The sequence below is a fragment of the Hirundo rustica genome, chromosome 3 (assembly GCF_015227805.2).
Source record: "Hirundo rustica isolate bHirRus1 chromosome 3, bHirRus1.pri.v3, whole genome shotgun sequence".
In the NCBI taxonomy this organism is placed as follows: domain Eukaryota; kingdom Metazoa; phylum Chordata; class Aves; order Passeriformes; family Hirundinidae; genus Hirundo; species Hirundo rustica.
The window spans coordinates 21,370,481-21,384,147 of NC_053452.1; the positions used below are offsets into that span (position 1 = coordinate 21,370,481).

The window sequence follows — 13,667 nt, forward strand, 5'->3', positions numbered from 1 at the left end:
AAGTATAGGGTACCTGCAATGCACTTTATGATAGTCTTAGCTTATGACCTTATATCATTTTATTTCTCTATTAAAGCAAGAGATTCCTCACGGGGACTGCGATTGTGCACAGTGCTGTAGTTAGCACCTCGTGTCCTGACGGCTGTGTGCTGCACCGTGATAAAACAGGGAAGGGGGTGTTGAGTACTTGAGAAGTTTGTATAGGAATCCAAGAAATAAAAGGTGGTATCTGATATGTGGCAGGATGGGAGATGCTGTGTAAATGAGATGTGAAAATGTCTAACTCATAATTACATGCTATGTGTTTTACCCATAAACCCATTTTAAATGGGTACAGCAGATGCCATATGAGTTAAAAGAGTGACTTAAGAAGTTGTTATGGGCCACCCTTAAATACTAGACTAAGTCCCTGACTCCAGAGGTAATAAAGACATCCCAGGTTAGTCCAGTGATGATGCTCAGCATTTTTGTGTGAATTTGGCATTTCACAGAGGGGTGCTCAGATCCTGAGGAACAGACTGTGCTGACTTGAAGCATCCTCCTGCTCTGGGGAGAAGGGAGAGTGACTGATGAAAGATACTGTTTTATTTTACAAGAAACAAGTTGTCACAGGAGGAACAAGAGAATGCCTTTGGACACCAGCAGCGCTGGGTTGTTTTCTGCGTGAGAACAAGTGCTGACCCTGATGGTGAGTGCTCCCTGTAGGCTGACAGCATGGGTATTGCTGCTCAGGGACTTAGGCAGAGGTACTTTATGGCTCCTGGTAGGTTTTGGGGCACATTGCATGTTACATTGTCCAGTCCTTTACGGAGGGATAAATGGGGTTGTGAGGAGAAATAAGGTTATGTGGACATTCAAGTCAGAATTGAAAAACTTACTGTGTGTAGACATTTTCAGGGTTGGGGAACAGCCGGATTCTCAAGCGTACTGCACAAGGCTCCGAGTTCAGTAATTAAATTATTGCTGAAAGCTTAGATACTGTAATGCTTACAATCCAAATGTCTCACTCTTAAATACTAAAATGGTAGTTGTGGGGGTTTTGTTTTTGTTTTTTCCCAATTACTTCAGTGGGAAATACTGTAAATTTGGCATAATTACCATAGAAGGTAATTACTTTAGTTGCAACCCCCGGAATAACATGCAACCTGTTGACTGAGAAGTAGGTGATACTTGTGCTCAATATCAAATCTTAAAACATCAGGCAAACTTGTAAAATGTTTCCTATAACTCTCTGTATGGCAAACATATTGCAGTTGCACTTTGAGCTGTGTACAATGTAGCTGGGAGAACAACAGAGGAGATCTTAGCCTGTAATGTTCACAAATAAATAGCAAAAAAAAAAAAAAAAAAAGGAACACAGCTGAAATGTTCCTATGTGTGATTAAAAATGTATACCTTCATTTGTTTTTCCTCATGCAGCCAGGTTATAGTAAAAAGAGTATACCTGCCTGGGCACCCAGACTTTCTTCCAGGAAGGTCAGCTCTCAGAAATGAATGGAAAAATGAATTAGGTAAGAGTAATAGCTGAGAAAAGAGGCAAACTTTATAGCAAAAAGACAGAAGTAAGATCTCAAAATAGCAGTGGGTTTTTTTGTTTGTTTGTTGGTTTGGTTTTTTGGTGTTTTGTTTGTTTTTGGGGGGTTTTGGTTTTTTGGGTTTTTTTTTTTTTTTTAGTGCAAAATTGAATGAGCAGTAAGTTCTTAAGTTACCACAGCAGAGGAAATCATCCAGCTACATAGACAGATGGAAAAAGGTTTCATTTTCTCGACGGTAGCTGTTCTGTGGTTTGTGTTGTTATGACTGTTTACAAGCACTGTTTACACAAAAATCACATTATTCCCCCCCGACTGACGTGGCTGGCGATGCAGATGCGCCTGCTCGGGGCCTGTTCCTCAGGGAGCGGAGCACGCAGGGCTCTGAGCACCTCGTGCTGGTCGGCAGCTCCCAATGCCAGGATTTTGGGACCGGCTGCCTTCGTGTTGAGCTCTCTGAGCCCCTTCTCTGGAAACGAGAGTTGTACTCAAGGAGAAAGGGCCTTGTTTGAGAGCTGCGGTGCAGGGCAGATCTCCCTTTTCCTTTAGCAAAGCGTTGCATCCTCTCTGTTCTGGAAGGAGGTACACTTCTGCGAGTCGTAGTCAGGCTGGCAGCATTCAGGATACAGGAACAAATTAACCCAACATCTCCATTTAGCAGTGATATTAATATTTTCCCAGGCAGCACTTACAACGTGTGTCTGTTTGTTTGGGGTCTTTTAAACTGACATGAAACTACCTTCAAGACAGCTCTTTTCCAAAATCCATTGCAGACAGAGAGGAGGGGTGGTGTGACAGGAGCTGGTGGCAGCAGGACGGGCTGACTGCGTGCTCCCCGCCAGCAGTGAGGGCTGCTCTGAGTTAAGACATCAGGGAAGGACTTTGTGCAGGGAAATAATGAAAACACTGACAGGGTGAGACCATATGCAGAAAGGGAAAACTTATTTCCTTGAGTGGCACAATCGTGCTTTGTTGAAGGAGCATTGTAAGGAAACAAATAGGATTTAAAAAAACCCTGCTTGTCACAGAAGCAATAGAAAAAGAATTTCTCGTAGGAAAGGAATGGTAACTGAATTATTTTTGTGCTATAAAAGCATTCCAGTGTTGTGCTTGCAATCTGTGAGGAAGAGGGAAAGAAAGAAAGTGAAACTAACTGGGAACGGCTGAAAGCGCTTCGCTGTATAGGCTGAGAGCAATGAGAGATTAAAAAAATAATTAAATCAGTTAACAGTGCATTAGATAGCTCTATAAGTGTTTACTTTAACAAGGGAAATATTTGTTCTTGTGTGTGTGGATGCAACCTTTATTTTCATCTGTTTTAGTCTGCCTTGCTTCTAATGGGAGTGAGTTTTCAGCAGAGGAGAGAGCCCACCAAGCCCCCTGGTTGTTACATGCGTAGCTGGAGTTTTTTAGCAGATTTAGGTGTAAAGGCATTGGAGCAGAATGTATCCTGTAGCTCTTCATTTAATTTCTAACTTTTAATTATTTTCTGGTTCTGAGCAGAGGTTCTGTATTCAGTCTTTTGCCAAGCATGGTTAGCATTAAACCCAGACTGTGCATTATGCCTCTGGACTAGGAGATGCTGATTTACGACTTAAATGTTTGGGTTTTGTGGTTGGGTTTTTTTTTTGTCTCTGCCAACTGCTTTGTTCTGACTCTGTATGGTAGAGCTGATCCCAATGATCTGAGTAATCTTCTTCCTTCAAACAGCTCTTAAGTATCTGTGTTTTCATGAAGAAATGTGTAATTCACTCCATCCTATAGGCCAGTAGTGGAACAGAGCGTGGGGAGTGGCAGGTGATGTGGGACAGGGTGCTGGGGAGGACAGGAAGATAACTAGCATAGTACCCATGCAAGATGAAGAGGAAAAGTCCTGATCCAGCATTGAGTTTGGCCATGTGTTGTCTTCTGAGAGACAGTGGGGTGTGGGAAGAGAATGTGCTCAGCAGCATGTGCCGCAGATGTGCTGTCCCCAGCATGTCCTTCTATGCCACACGGAGCCATGAGGAGCAGAAGTCACCAGCAGCTTCTCACAGCTGTGGCAACCCCTCGGTAACCTTTGGTGACTGTCACAGTTTACCATGGCATACGTACAGATCAGATGGCCCTGGGTTTTCGTTTGTGTGGTTGTGACTCATTTGACTGAAGGAGATGCAATTTTGAGATGAAATGGCAGAAGTGGAGGTATGTGAGAGCCAGCATATAAAGTGGTATAAATTGGATCCCATCTGGGACTCTTGGATTGTCTCAGTGCCCAGGGATGACTTAAGCCATAACACCCCTTAGCAAAGTGGGGAGAGAGGTGTGCGATTCTCACTTTGGAGGCAACTACTTTCCTCAGTGTCCATGTGCCAGCTGCATCAACTCAGAACACTGTAAGGAGCTCCATTAAGTTCTATTGGGTCCATAATCTGCACATTAAGAAAAATTTACATGATAGATGGAGCTGTTAAAGTCTAATTGGGTAATCAAAAATTAGTTAATGTGCCAAAATATGTATTTAGCTGATAAACTCTAATGGTTCCAAAGGGTTCTAATATTAATAGAAGGCATGCTTGCACGCTAAGGAGTTGAGAGTAAGATATTGCTCTTGTAACAAGCATTTCAAATAAAGATCCCAAAGCACTTGACAGATATTAAATCACTTATTGATTTGATTTTTCCAAAATATGTCCATCCAAAGCTCTGGGGGAATATATGTTAAAAATAATGTCAAATTTGCACATAAGTAATAAATTATAATTTCCCCCACTTCCCAAGTCTATCAAATGCAATAATCACTCCTGCCCTTAAACCCAGTTAAAACCTCTCTAGGCTGAGTCTTCCTTAATTGAACCGTATTAGGTCCCTGTGATATACTGTATCCACTTGAGTGACAAATAAGTTGAATCCCAGTGAAATCCTGGGTTTGAAAAGGGTTAGAGGTAAAGTAAGTGGCAGGCTCAGTGCAAGAACATGTCATTGCTGGTTACTTCTCCTTGAATCTGCAGAGTAACCAGCACGTTTGGGTATTCACAGAGCCAGAAGGATGTTTCAGCATTCTGCAAATAGCTTCCTTACCTATTCGTTCAAATTTCATTCTATTTTATGTGGAGGACTTGAATAAGAATTTTAAAATAACTCTTCTGCCTAATCTTTCCAAAGTGTCCTAATGTATTATTAATAGCATGCCACTCCCACATTATAATGGCATCTGGTTCTGTGTTTGTACAGCATCTAGTGTAATAAGAACCTCATCCAAGAGACTTTTGTAGGCTCTTCTACAGTTCAAACAGATAATGACAGCTTTATTTTAATATGGAAAAAGGTTATCCTTGTTTTATGAAGGAAATGGAGGCAGAAAGATAACACCTGTCATAGAAGTAGAACTAGACAGACTGCAGGCTCAGATGTTTCTTTGCTGCTCTGGCTACTAGACCACAGCACAGAGGCATTCCTAAAACTTGCACCTGTTAAACACAATTTATAGTTTGGTTGATATATGATGTGCCTTTATTTCTATATGGGATTTATAACAGGAACTATCTTGAGTGTATCAGACCTATTGTCCTCTAAAAAAGCCTCCAGACACTTAAAAGCACCAGACAGCCAAAGTCCCTTCTGTTCAACTAGGCACAGCTTGGAGGAGGAAAAAGAACATGCCCAAGAAAATTCAAGCTTAGGGTAACCTAATCCTATCTCCATGCCATGTAAATATTTAAAGAGAAAATGCAACAACCACATTGTTGAATTTCCTACTTTGGATGACTGTCACATTTTTAATGATAGTTGAATAGTTTTGTATTTTATTTATGTGGTATCATTTGTTTGCTGGGGAATATGAATTGAACAGTTTCCTTGGCTCTGAATTTGAAATTGTATTTTCCCCAATATCATTAGTTGAAGGATGTTACCACATAAATAAATAAATAAGCCAAGTGTTGTGATTGTTTGCTGTCTAATATATATAGATCCAAAAGTATACTGAAATGCTGTCTGAAACAGATGAGTCAATGCCACATTTTCTGACATCTGCCTAGAAAGAGAGAGCGAGAAAAAAAGACCTCACAGGGAGGGAAAACCCAAAACCAGTCACTTGGCTTTTTGGGAAAGCTCTGGCCTGAGAAAGGAGCTAAAAGGAGAAAAAAAAAAAAAAAAAAAAAAAAAAGGTGGGGAATAATGAATTCATCAAGCTGAAAATGCACAGGCCAATGGAGCGCTTAGATTTCAATAGAAGGCAAATGGAAAGAGAGCCCCCATTACTGCTGAGATGCAGCGACACGGCTGCACTAATCGCTTGGTCATGCTTGGGAGACACTAAGTCATCATGGGCCGTGACATGGGGAGAACAGGCGCCGGGGTTTGTTGTAAGAAAAAATTGTTTATTTAACATCCACAACCAGCATCATCCCTCTCCTTTACCTTGCATCCCGTGCCCAGATCCATCCCTCTCTGCCGGGGAAGCACGTGCCCGGCAACACGGCTGGGCTGCCGTAGAGCAGGCCTGGACAACTGAGGATAAGAAGGGAATGTTTTTGGTAGGGTGTGACCACAGAACTGTCCTGCAGTGGGAAGTAATGTCTCACCAAATTTGTTGCCCTTTTTAACAGAGTTTATGGTACTTACTAGCTTCAAAATTCATGCTGACATTACCTTTATGTGAGATATGCCCCTTCTCTTAAAAAAAGACATCTCCTTGGCTGGTATTTGGACAACTGGCTGTTTCTGTTTGAACAAAAGCAAAGCTGCTGAACCAAGTGATGTTGGGCTGAGGAAATAATAGTTTCTGGGAACTTGTTATAGTAATATTGAGGAGAGTCTCCTCAGAGGCCAGTCTTTCAAGCCAGGTAAGCTTTGGCACGGTTGTGCTCCTTGAATAACACAGTGCTTTAAAGGAGTGCAGTGTTGGTGCAGGAGTTTGCAAGTGCTGGGCTCTATTCTTGGCTCTTGCCACAGACTTCCTATGTGCTAAGAAACAAATATTTTAGATTGTGCTTTTTTTTTTTTTTTTTTTTTTTCCCCTTAGAAATTCCTTGCATCTTAAATCTGTGGGGAATTAAATGGAATGGACATTTAGATTCACTTCCCCTCTCCCCCCCCATCACCCCCAGTAATAGATGAAATGGAGAGGATATAGGAACATGTTTAAAAGATCAAATCAATGCACTTATTTTGTAAGCAGAAGCTAAAGGGAACAAGCTGTTGGTTTCTTTAAAAAAATACACAACTGCTTTTCTTTTCCTCCAGCTTCCTTCTGAGATAAATCAAAATCAGTCTTTGAAAGATTAATTGAGGAGTCTATATCTCACAAAAATGTAGGCAATGACTGCGAAAAAGGGCACAGTGTTGACTAATAAAACTGTCTAGCTATACAAACCTTTAAAATGAAGAAATTGCCCATCCACATATTTTTTCTGCCACATATCTTAATTAGCTCCACAAAAACCACTGCCTACTTCCACTTTCCCATTAATTAGTCCCATGCTACTGTGAAGTGAGTATTGAAAAAATAGCCATTCTTAGTTCCTTGTGTAACAATACAGGACATTACCTTCATTCTGACCACAGGAGAAGGGCAGACACTCTGAGAGCAGAGCTGTCTTGTAAGGTTCCTGAATTCATTTACAGATCTGCATTATATCTGTAAAAGAGAGAATTTAATGTCCTGAACACACACACATATATTTTCACACAAAATTAGTAAATCTAGAGTACTGAACTGTGATCTGCTCTAGGGTGTTCCTCTACAATAAAACTAATATTAGGGAAAGAAAGAGACTAGTAGACCAGAAGTTAATTAAAAATAAAAAATAAAAATCACATGTATATAAGGCAGAAATAAAGAACAGAAAAGTCTTTGTTTTCTTCCTCTTTCTGTGGTCCTAAAGGAGAAATAATAATGAAGAAAGAAACACTAAGCTGAGCTCAGCCTACTCTTTAAGAAAACCCCACAAAATTCCTTGAGTTAAAAATGAATCTGCATAGCTATAGTAGATTCATCTATGAAATTACCATTGCTCCTCCAGTTTTTGTTCAGATAAGTTCTATTTTTGATAAGGCATGTGTGTAAGCTTGTTAACTGAACCCATAATTAATGGACTTCTAAGATCTAGAGGCCCAAATGCCTTAAAATTGCAAATCTTGAGGGTGCTGTCCTGTGAAAGCAGTGGTTTACAAAGGAGATCACTCATGTTTGTGACCTTTCCGAGGGGCCAGGTAACAAATGTAGTTTGGATATTTTCTTGTCAGGTGAAAACTGTCTAATCTGGTGTCAAAAATTCTGTTATTAGTGGCTTTAGTTTTATTCTTTGCAAACCACCAAGTTGTGGGGATTGAGCTGAAACTGATGGACTCACCTACTGCCTGAGAGTTTTCCACCAGCAGGAGACCACAGACCACCTTGTGAGGCAATCTGCAGTCAGAACAGAGCAGTTTGGAGGGGCTGGAAATGTGGGGATTTATGGCACAGCATCAAAGTGCAGGTAGGTAACCTTGGCAGTACCCACCCTCCAGAAAAATGTGATCCTGCATAGTCCTGAGTTTCCACAAGTTTAACATTAAGATATCAGTTATTCAACATCTCTCTAGTGAATTGAAGTTCAGCCTGAGGATTTATCCGTTGTTTCATCTTGATGAGATAGAAATGATTGAGTTTAGGCCAGGCATAGCTAATTCATCTTCATACAGATGAAGCCTGTATACCCATCTTCAAGTAAAGATCATGTTTCTCATCGTGATATCTGAGAGTCTTTAACTCTCTATCAGGAGAACTTGCAGTTCCTCACTTAAAAAAAGAATAACTAGAGAATTCAGTATGCCAATTTTATCTGATTAAAAAAAGCATGTAAGCTCTTCACCCATAGTTTGTTGAGCTTATTTTATGTAAGACCAAAGTTGGGTAAAGGGATAGGTCATTCAAAGAAGACTATGTGGAATAGCATGAAGGTTGTTTTTCAGGTTCATAAAGTGATCTGATTTCATTTTGAGTTCCCAATTGATGTTTGTTTTTATTTAAAATGTCTGTAAGGGTAACTGTTCAGAATGTACTATCCAAGATAATAGCATTAACTGGCATGGCTGCAAAATCAATAATAGTAACAAAAATATACCTCTACTGATTAAGAGTGACATAAAATAAATTTGTTAACTGAAATGGATGTAGTCAACAGTTTAAACACGTGTCTTAAATACTGTAATGCGATTCATAGTTCCTATTTTAACTTTCAGTTAATTCTTTAAAAGAACCTTTAAAAATATGTATTGCATTTCTCTCCTTATAAAAAGACAAGCCAAACTGAGACAGAAAAGCATTTCCTCTGATAGAGCTCCCACCTGCAAAAATAAACTTGATAACAATACTGTAGTGTACTTCGTCTAGAGAAAGTAATTGAAATTGGTAATTCATAAACTATAGACTAGCTTTGAAGGACAGGTCTTTGTCATCAGGCATCATGAGAAACAGCAGAGCAGAAATAAAAATAGATCATTGACCAAAAATATCCTTTTCCAGCTGGGTCATTTAAAGAACTGTCCTTTTTTTTTTTTTTTTTTTTTTTTTTAAAGGCATAAAGACAGCTGATTCCAAAACTACCCCCAAAAGGGATCTAACTCTAGAGGTCAAATACTCTGGATGGGTTTGTTGTTGCTTACTTGCTCTGAATTTTTTTTTTTTTTTTTTTAAGAGCAGGAATGGTTATGTGGAGAAAGAAATGGGATTTCCAAAAAATGTAAAGCCTGGAATAAGATCTTTGAGTCAGATATGCAAGCAGACATCCTGGTCATGTCAATTCCAAACCCTGTAGATGTAGCTTCTTGAAGTTTTCTCTTAACTGACTCATGGGTTTTGGATTTGGCACATAAATTCAGATGTGTGGGCCACATATGCATTAACTTACTAAAGCTAATTTTGTTTCTAGTTCTTCTGTCACAGAAAAACTGAATGGGAGCACCTTGGGCACCCAGCATCATCATGAAGACACAGGTCAACAATATGGCAAGCTGATTTTTACCTTACTTTGAGGGGAAAATGAAGAGACACAGCCATTTATTTAGAAGTTTTCGAGCTGTTTTGGGATTCTTATACATTAGGGGATTCTATGTCTATATATACAATTGACAGTCATGGAAATGCTCTGCTCTTTTTGTAGATTTATTTTCTATTTTCCATTTAGCTGTGAGGATAAGACAGGTAGGAGATACAATGTTCCCATGTGGGTAGAGAGGGCACTGAGGAAGTGATTTTCGCTGTGCAAGGACAGGAGGTCAGCTGGAGTGTAGCTGCGAGGATGCTGTGCAGGTACACGTCACAGTGTCCTCGTGTCTCAGCATGCCAGAAGAAGGCTGAGGAGAAGGAGAATGGGCAGCATGCTCAGAGGCACACCTGCCACAGGAGTCCACCAGCCACCCCTTGAATATGAGTGGCAAAAAGCAGGGGCTGCAGGAGAGGATCCCCATGGATGTGCACGCGGCACGTGCTGGTGTGCATCTCTGGAGAAGGCACCTGTGCTTGGTGCTGCTCCGTGGAGCATTGCTCCATCCCAGGGATGCCCAACAAGAGCTAACTAAAGTCATGTACTGCAGCACAAACAGTCTGACATCTGGGGAATTCTAATTTTCAGGTTCTGTGAACAGCTTTTGCTCCAGTGGGGGCTATTTGTTCATGCCAGATACTTGTTCTGGCTTCCAGATTAATTGAAAGTTTGGCAAAACTTTGCTTGTGTCCCCTTCATGCAGTGGCATCTTGCAGGAAAGACACATCTGGGAGACTACTACAGATGCTTCAGATGTGTGTAAAATGTTTGTTCATTCTATTTTAACACACAGGCACAGCTTGGAGCATGGATATAAAACTGAGTATTGACAAGAGACAAAAAATTATGAAGATTCTGGTTCAGGACCATCAGAGATAATGATACCTAAACACCTTAACCTCAAACTCATTAGTCTCACGTATCTCAATCAATATGGATTCTCTCAGAAATCAATTTTCAGCAGCAAATATGATTGTTAAATAATTCACAAGTTACAGGCCTTCAGGCAAGAAGAGGTTAGAGAAGCAGAAGGAAGTGGTGATCTTGACCTGAGATGTGATTTCAATTAAATGAGGAGAGCATCTGTAAAACACAGTTTTATGTTCAAGGTGTCAAACTGTTTAAAGAAAAGAGGATTACAGATGTAAATTGGAGTCTAAAGTATTTAAAACACATTCTTACTTTTCATATGTTAGCAGAAAGAATTGATCAGCAAGGAATATGCCATTTTTAGACAACCCAGCCAGTACTACTGGCATGATTTCTTTTGTTTATTTGCTTTTGCTTTTCACCAGTCTTTATTTCACAACTAATTTATTATGCAGTCTCACTGAAGGGCAGAAGCAGTAAAAAACTTCTGGAGATTTTCTCAGATCTTTGAATATTTCTGACCACAGGCGTAGGAATTTCTGGTTACTCTAAATTTTACTTTCTCGTGTCTGCTTGGTTCCATACCCACGTTTTCATATTTACTGTTAGGTGAATGACAATTCTTAACAGAGACATTATTTTAGGGATGGAAAGGTCAGATTGGTGTGATGGTAACTACCACTTTAGCACATTTCTCAGGGCCTTATCATGACTACTGCAGCCCATGGAAAGATTTGTATCGATCTGCTGAATCTTGGATCTGACTCTAATTATGCTTGTGTAAATTTGGAGTTACATCACTGAAGTTAATGGTATAATAACTATATTAGAATAATTCAAATATTCATATTCAGGCGCTGAATTAGTCTGATTTGTAGTTTAGTTGTGATGTCCATAGAAGCAAGCTGTAGTTTTAACACAATTTAGAAATCATAATTTAATTAAAAATATTTACTAACCTAATTATTTCTATACCAGACATCTCTTTGAAGTAATTATAATGATACATTTTAATCTGATGTTATCTGTATTCTGCCAGGGATTTTTCAATGGGCATAATTTGGATAAATATCAAGCACTCCAAATGCATTTGAATTCAGCCCAGGTCAATAATGGTATTACTGTCTGAAGGCCCTCGATGGGTTTAGTCAGATGAGCCGGTGAGGTTATTCCAGTTTTGACAGCACTTAGATGCTCTGATGTCAGATACCAGCATCACAGTTCAAGTAGGTGGAAGAATTGCTGCGAAAAAGTACCTTTAGGGAGGCACACCTGAGGCTTTTGTGTAAAAACCTAAATTCATTCCTAGTCTTTGAAGTGATCTGAAGTAAGGTTTGGGGTTACCATGCATGAGACAAAACTTGAGTCCCACACGTTTTTAATTTCTTTCCAAAGCACCCCACCCTTCATGGCTGGCTGTCAGCCTTTAACCTGCACGAAGTTTTATTTACAACAAAACTAAAAAAAGGAGAAGGAGGGGAAAAAAAAAAAAAAAAAAAAGAGAGAAATCCCAACAATGAACTTTTCCCTCCAGATCTTAGGAATGCTGCTTAAGTTCACCATCTCTAAGATCATTCAAAACATGAAAAAACTCTACTTTTTAAAATTCTTCTACTGTCTCTTAAAATTTTTTCAACCCTTTCCTCTGTTAGCAGATGCATGAAAGAGTAAAGGGCTCTGGTTTTCTCTGCTGTGCATAATGAGTGAATTGTGGGCAGAAGTGAAAGGCAGCCCCTGGCTGCTCCTGAGAAGAGGACAGCACTCAGCAAGATCATAGAGATAGTTTTGTTATGTAGTGATGGGAGTGAAGGCTCGATCCCCTTTTCTGTGTCAGATTACTGTGAAAACAGTAAATTTGTATCTGTGAATAGGGTCACGGAAATAGCTCACATCCAGGAAAGTAAAAAGGGGATCAGGAAGATTGGTGATGTTTACTGCTATGGAATTACAGCCAGCCACCAAAAAGGAATTTCAGTCAAAAATGGGCTAAAGTGGAAAAAGTACAACGTATCCTTATGTTACTCTTTGCTTTTGTGTTGTGGTTTTGTGTTGAATGAACTTTTTTTTTTTAAAAATATATTTTGAAATGTGATTAGTGGTGAATGTCAGTGAAATTTATTGTACTGTTAAAATCCTATTGGGTCTTTGTTTATGAAATGTATTTTCCTGCATTTGAGGTTTAGGGAGGCTTGATAATGAGGCTGTGAAGATTCATGGCCCCTTTTCTGCAGCTTAATTTAGGCTCTATATCAAATATGTAAAAGAACATTATATCTTCCTGCAGCCTGTGTGTATGATACATTTTGTATTATTTCCCTGCCAATGTTATTTCTTTTACAAATGCAGAGATGGAAAATGGTGACAAACCGACAAGCTTTGCTTTCTGTTGTTTTCTGGGCTAGGAGGAGTAAATCTGAAAGCTGCTGTGGTTGTAAGTTTTGTTAAGGTGAGACGTGTGCCCATAGTCGCATGTTCACTGAAGATTGCTTTATTCTTGATTTAAAGAGTTTAGTGGACAGCCAGCAGTGCAGTTTGTGAGGGGAGTTCCAGAAGCCCACTGTCTCTGCTGCCAGCTGAGACCTTCCCCCTTGCAGGGCAGGACACCTGAAGATAAACGTCCCCGTTGGAAAGCGGCACGGTGCCCCCAGCCATATGGCAGTGACCTGCCAGCGAGCTTTATTTAGCTGTAGAGGTGTAGCTGAGGGATACTCTCGTCCTTGACTGTAATGAGCTTGGGAGGACGGTGATTACAGTGGAAAGGTGTGACTTAGATTTCCACAGAGTTGGTCTGATCTCCTCCTCGTTCTGCTGATTCTCCGTGCTGCCATCTGCCAGTGCAGAGAGGCTCGCGCGTGGTCGGATTGGTCCCCAGGTGATTTTGGTCCGTTGCGCCAACGTAGCACATCTCTTCCAGGGAGGGGTTGCTGTACCTGGTTTAGGGAAACACCATATATTGATCTGTTCCATAATTTGGGAGGATCTTTAATGGATGTTTTTGTTGTACAGTGGATTATTTCCCTCTCAGTGGTCAAATCCTGCCCAAGATCCAGGTTCACCAAGGGTGATAAATATGTAGGTGCCTCGGGACACAATGGCTACCAATTCTTGGTCAAATGACTGTCTCTGGCCACAGGCAGGAGAAAGATTTCTGAGGGCTGGGTATATAGGATGAGTAGGGCAGGATGTTTCCATTTGTTACAGGTGCACGCATCCTTAAGCGCAAGAGAAGGGCATTGTTTCCTGCACAGCAGTGTAA

The 13,667-nt window shown here is 40.3% G+C and overlaps 1 protein-coding gene across 23 annotated transcripts in view; it reads left to right on the plus strand.

The window, feature by feature from the left end:
• The window catches only part of ESRRG (estrogen related receptor gamma), a 387,661-nt gene that overhangs the window by 70,859 nt on the left and 303,135 nt on the right, over positions 1-13,667 (plus strand). Inside the window, exon 1 of one of the 23 annotated variants that reach the window (XM_058420050.1) lies at positions 672-688. The exons of 21 other annotated variants lie outside the window; for them this stretch is intronic. The gene's annotated coding sequence lies outside the window, so the exon portion shown is untranslated. Of the gene's footprint in view, positions 1-671; positions 689-9,474; positions 9,493-13,667 lie in introns of those variants that run through there. One more of the 23 variants, XM_058420047.1, reaches the window with a different exon arrangement.